This window comes from Armigeres subalbatus, chromosome 1 (genome assembly GCF_024139115.2).
Source record: "Armigeres subalbatus isolate Guangzhou_Male chromosome 1, GZ_Asu_2, whole genome shotgun sequence".
NCBI lineage: Eukaryota > Metazoa > Arthropoda > Insecta > Diptera > Culicidae > Armigeres > Armigeres subalbatus.
Window position 1 is genome coordinate 69,492,253 of NC_085139.1, and position 6,891 is coordinate 69,499,143.

Consider the following 6,891-nt stretch of genomic DNA (forward strand, 5'->3'; position numbering starts at 1 on the left):
TAGGTTGTGCGTGAATTCATTCTCTCTTAAAAAAAAGGGAGTACAGTGAATTTAGAAAAAAAAACATAAATAAAGATTATAAAAAAGGAAAAAAGGGGCTACAGTGATCGTTCGCTCATTGGATACGACCTCACATCAGCTATCGAATGCCGTTAATGCCGATGGTTAATTGGGGCGTTTTGACAAGTGTCAATGTCGTTTACTTTTAGTGATGAACAAAATAAAATTTCACGCGCCAAAAGAAATATCGATCCCGCCAAACACGGTAACAAAACGTCAACGTGGTTTTAGCTGTTTTTACAGGGTGGCCAGTGGATTTTGAATTTAAAATTCCCGGTTATTTCCCGGTTTTCTCCCGGTGTTATGGAATATTTCCCGATACAAAAAAATATATAACTATCAGAAAAAAAAACCAAATAACCCACGGTTTTATAAATATATAAAATAGAAAAGAATTTCCATATAAACAATTATACTGCAACTGCCAATTTAAATGTAGAAGAGTGATTTTTACTGGCCCAAATTATACTATATTTTAGCTTTATTAGTTTTTTATTCAAGTAAGTATGAACACATTTTTTAGACATTGCGATTTTGCAGAAAAATATCGCGGTTGATGTTTTCATGCAAAATGTTATCATTTCAATTATCTGTCAGAAAAAAAAATGTCTCAACAAAAAGGCTTTTGAAACTAACAAATAAGCATTTTATTTTTCACATATTTAATATTACCACATATGCTATGCGTACGGATAATATTAGAACGTAAAATTCCTGCATTAAGCAACGAATAACACAAATCAAAACGGTTGATCGAATCTACATAATTTCGTTTAAATCGGGCATACGTTCTAAGTTTTGAGTTTTTTCAAATTATCTTGGTTGGATATTTTTTACATAATTGAAATATAGATAATATAGTAACAAATTTGTATTGAACTTTTTAAATAGAATTATATAGACTTTTTCAAAAAAGCAACAAAGCTTAGGTATTGTTTGGTTGCTTTGGGAAGCTTGTCATGCATACTTCTATTAATTATTCAAATTTATATTTATTTGTGTCCACCTATGCGCTATCAGAAACAGGGTCTTTCATATGAATATAATGTGTAACTGTGAATCAAATTTCCATCGTCATAACTCTTTCATGCATCATGAGGATCGTGAAAGACAAATTTGATTTTTTTTGTTGAGTACAAGATTATTGTTGAAAACGAAGGTGTTTATTCACCTTTTTAACGGCTTTGGAAATTTTGCAATATTTGAAATAAAAGAGGAGGAATACCAAATATATTTATTTGGACAAATTGGAGAACGTAGAAGGAATCGATTAAGATAATTAAAATTTAAGGAAAGTTCAAATCAGATTTAATATGAAAAAAAATCGGTGCAATCAAAGTTGATTGCTCATATTCCGGGTATAAGTAACCCGGAGTGGTAATTAAAAACTATGTCTGAAACTCAACTTTGGTGAGGATTGATCCTTGATTGAATGGGGTATCTAGGGTCTATAAATTCATAAATACATGACCTACTTTAGAAATATGTATGAGTTCACAGTATGTACAAAAAATTATAAACTCTGAAATAAAATGGAATGAGCAAATTGGTCTACTAACTCTCTCATGATGTTTGAGATTACTATACTATTTTTCACAAAGAGACAAATGCAGATTTGAAAATTTTCCCGGTGGTTATTGAATTTCCCGCATATTTCCCGACATTTTCCCGGTGATTTTCAATTCCCGGTTTTTTCCCGGTTCTCCCGGTTTTCCCGGTTCGCTGGTCACCATGTTTTTAAATTGGGTATAATAATAAGATGCTCAACATTCTAGAGCGACGCTAGCATACTGTCCGCAAAACTTGCACTGGAACACTCAGTTGGGCAACAAAATAAATTTTCTTAGGGCCAATTTCTTCACCTCCAACATCATTGGGGCTATCTTAAGCCTGTTGAAGGATAAGAAAAATAAATATACATATGGATACAATCTTTCATCGGTGAAAATTTGAATACGCCCTATTTGAAAATTGTATGGTTTTCCCATATGCAAACATGTTAGTTGCAAAACAGAAATATATATATATTTTTTTCCTTTTAAATAAGTAAATGAATCATGAATTGTTAAATGCCAGTATCAATACGAAATCTTCCGAATAAATGAATGGTCTTCGACATTCGGTTAATATGTCCAGCCCATGTAGGTCTGTCATACATTAAGAATAGTCGAGCTATAAATGTGATGGAACAACCGTGCTGAAAGCGAAAGTTTTCGCTCTTAACTGCACAGTTTACTCTCAAGATTAGACAATCCAATGTTTTCAAGGTAATAATACTAAAAGCCTTCTTGTGGCCGTCGGATCGTTGTCGAGAACCATTTTCACCGGGTTATTGTCCGTCATTCTGGCTACGTGCCCGGCCCACCACAGTCGTCCGATTTTCGCGGTGTGAACGATGGATGGTTCTCCCAACAGCTGATGCTGTTGGTGGTTCTCGTGGTTCATTCGCCTCCTCCACGTACCGTCCGCCATCTGCACCCCACCATAGATGGTACGCAGCACTTTCCTTTCGAAAACTCCAAGTGCGCATTGGTCCTCCACGAGCATCGTCCAGGTCTCGTGTCCGTAGAGGACTACCGGTCTAATGAGCGTTTTGTAGATTGTCAGTTTGGTACGGAGGCGAACTCTATTCGATCGGAGCGTCTTACGGAGTCCAAAGTACGCACGATGTGTCTCCGAATTTCTCTGCTGGTATCATTTTCGGCAGTCACCAGTGAGCCCAAGTACACAAATTCTTCTACCACCTCGATTTCGTCACCACCGATGCCAACTCGCGGTGGGTGGCTCACATTGTCTTCTCTTGAACCTCTTCCTATCATGTACTTCGTCTTCCACGTGTTGATGACTAGTCCGATCCGCTTGGCTTCCCTCTTCAGTCCTTCATCTTCTCACAATTACGTGCCATAATATCTATGTCATCGGCGAAGCCAAATAGCTGGACGGACTTGTTGAAAATTGTACCACTCGTGTTAATCCCTGCTCTTCGTATTACCCCTTCCAAAGCGATGTTAAATAGCAGACACGAAAGACCATCACCTTGCCGTAACCCTCTGCGGGTTTCGAAGGGACTCGAGAATGCCCCTGAAACTCGAACTACGCACATCACCCAATCCATCGTCGCCTTGATCAACCGTATCAGTTTATCCGGAAATCCGTGTTCGTGCATTAGCTGCCATAGCTGGTCCCGATCGATTGTATCATATGGGGCTTTGAAGTCGATGAATAGATGATGTGTGGGCACGTTATATTCGCGGCATTTCTGCAGTACTTGGCGAATGGCGAACATCCAGTCCGCGGTGGAGCGTTCGCCCATAAAACCCGCCTGGTACTGCCCCACGAACTCCCTTGCAATTGGTGCTACTCGACGGCAAAAAAAAATGGGAGAGTACCTTGTAGGCGGCGTTCAGCAATGTGATTGCACGGTAGTTGCTATAATCCAGCTTATCGCCCTTTTTGTAGATGGGACACACGACACCTTCCATCTACTCCTGCGGCAAATCTTCCTCCTCCCAAATCTTGGTAATGACCCAGTGCAGCGCTCTAGCCAGTGCCTCACCACCGTGTTTGAATACCTCTCCTGGTAGTTGGTCAACCCCAAGGGCTTTGTTGTTCTTCAGCCGGCCAATCTCCTCCTGGATTTCCTGGAGATCCGGAGCCGGTAGAATTATGTCCTGCGCGCGTTCCCCCAGGTCCATCGCCATACCGCCATCTTCGTCTGCCACATTGCTATTCAGGTGCTCTTCGTAGTGCTGCCGCCACCTTTGGATCACCTCACGCTCGTTCGTAAGAAGGTTCCCGTTTATGTCCTTACACATATCAGGCTGTGGCTCGTGGCTTTCGTGTGTTATTAGCGCGGTACAGTTGCTCCGTCTCTTCACGGTCTCGATCTTCTTGCTGACGCTTTTTTATCCTGAAAATCGAGTTTTGTCAGTTCTGCGCCTGTTTATATCGTGCCTCGTTCGCCCTCGTGCGGTGTTGCATCAATCTCGCCCACAGTCGTTACTCTGATCCGGGGGCACCGTGCCAAGTGCAGCGGTTGCGGTGCTACCAATGGCGGATCGAATATCTCTCCAGCCATCTTCAAGAGACGCTGCGCCTAGCTGCTCTTCCATTAGGAGTGCCACTTCCAGCTGCTGCGCGTATTCTTGGGCTAGTCTACCGTCTTGTAGCCGCCCAATGTTAAGCCTGAACGGTGTTGTACACCGTCGAGAGTTTTGAGCGCAGGCATACTGCAACGAGGTAGTGGTCGGATTCAATATTCGCACTGCGGTAAGTGCGAACGTTCGTGATGTCGGAGAAGAATTAACCGTCGATTAGAACGTGGTCGATTCGGTTTTCCGTTTCTTGGTTAGGTGATCTCCATGTGGCCTTGTGGATATTTTTGCGGGGAAAGAAGGTTCTTCGGACTACCATTCCGCGGGAGGCTGCGAAGTTTATGCATCGTTGGCCGTTGTCATTCGATACGGTGTGCAGACTATCCGGTCCGATGACCGGTCTATACATTTCCTCCCTTCCTACCTGAGCGTTCATGTCACCGATGACTAAAGAATTTGCAAATAATTATTTCAAAAATTCTTTTGAAATCATTTCAGTTGAATTTTCTTAAGGATATTCGAAATGAATTTTCGTAGGACTTTTGGAATCAATTTTCAATTGAAATTTCTGAAAAAAAAATTGGAAGGATTTTCTAAAGAAATATCCGATAAAAATCTCGAAGGAAAACCCGAAAGAGTTAAAAGGATTGCTGAAACCATTTTTTAAAGAACTTTCAAAAGACATTTCGAAGGTGAACCTTAAAGGCTTTTCGAAGGATTCCTAAAGGAATTCTCGAGGCAATTCCTATTGTCATTTCCGAAGAAATTTCTTAATGTCTCGGAATTCTTGCAGGAATTACTTAGAAAATTCATCCAGAAATTTATTAGGTATTTTGGCGAAATCTGTTTTTTTGTAATTGGGCGTGCATATTAAAATTTAGGAAAAATATTCAATTTTCTGGGTCACTAACCCCATTTGTGCCTCAATTTAATTGACATCTACTGCTTCAAGTATGCTTCAACTCTCGTCCAAATTGATAAAACTACGTCGAATCATTTGGATATTACTTAAGTGTTTAATATAGACAGACTTTATTGATGTTTAGGCAAACAATCTGGTAGGGACACGGCAGATATTTCCGTCCATCGTCGTAGGGGCTAAAATCAACGAAAGCAACGTCCATTTGCTGGAACTCCACTGTAGCAGTTTCTCCTGAGCTTATGATTTGGTACGGATGAGTATAGGAAAGAGTGTCTCTTATATTAGTTTTCAAGACTATGCTATGCTTGAAAAAGAAAGTGAAAAAGTAAAAACCTTATGAACTGGTTCTTTTTCATTTGTGTGTCGAGTTACTTACCTACATCATCTGCACTTTCCCTCTTTCGGATTTCACCCTGTGGACGAGATCACCGAAGCCCCAGTGCACACAAAGTTGTATATCATGCAATTTAAGATGCTAAAGTGGAGGCGATATACGTACATATTGTATGGGGAAGTACCTATATGGCCTCCACTTTAGCATCTTATGTGACATCCTATACGATCTTGTGTTGACTGGGGCCTTGGTGGACACATCGAAGATCAAAATCCGAAGTCGAAATCCAAGATACCGTGATTCGGTCGAGAAAAAGTCTAGTGAATACATCGGTTGTCTCATTTCTGGTACCTCTAACGCATGCTAAGTGTGGTAACCCTAAGCAAAAGCTTACGAACTCGCTCAGAGAAGCGAGAAAGCAGAAAAAGAGAATAGGGAATTAAAGAGATATTTCCACATATTGTATCGAATTACAGTGAACTCTCTCTAATACTTGTGACACATATATGATACCAATATCACTGTACAGCATAAAATCATATGTCTGTCACCCAGAATTACGCTGGTATCACGATAGCACGATGATTTCCGTACCCTGCCCTTCGACCGTTGTATTGTACGAAACAGAACATAATTTGTTGTTTTGAAATGTCAAATACGCCGTTTGACATATGAAATAAAAACAAACATTTGCAAGCTGACGTTTTTCTGCAATTCCGGATGATATTTCTCACAACATTAGCAAAATAATTATTCGTAAGCCCATTATTTGCTACAATAACGCTTTGAAGATGTCTTCCTTTTGATTTTGCCAGTTCTTGGGTTGTTTCCGGGAAGATCTACCGTCACTTTTGCATGATATTCAATGGTTTGAGTTCTGCATCGTGTGATTTCGATCATTTTGTTCAAGGATCCCATGGGTTTTAATTGGAATGAGGTCTGGGGATTGCGAAGGATGCGGGATCTTTGATTTGCTATTAGTCAGCATCTACTTTTTTAGATGGGAAGAATGTTTTGTACCATTGTTTTGGACAAATTCGAAATTGGATCTATGACCCAATTGAACGGTGCTGGCTTTATCCTTCATAATGTCCAAATGTATTGAACGATCAGTGCCGTTTGCACTGAAATCACTCCAAACCATAGAATAGAGTAATTAACGTCCGCAGAAATAATTGCCCTGCGGAATATTTGCCAGAACTCGCATATTTCTGCTAAAATACCTATACGAAAAATTGGAAAACTATGACGCTTTCATATCGATGAATGAACTGCTGACGCGAATTCACAATTTATTCAAAAAATATGGGTAAATATTGTGTAATACTCATAAGAACTATAGTAACAGTTTATGATTTCTATACATTTTGATGAAAAATATAGTTTTGGAAAGCGGTAGAATCAGTTTCAAAACAAGCTGTCAAATAGATACAACGGTGGAAAGAAAAGATGTGTGTCATCTTGTCACTGTACGCGTACAG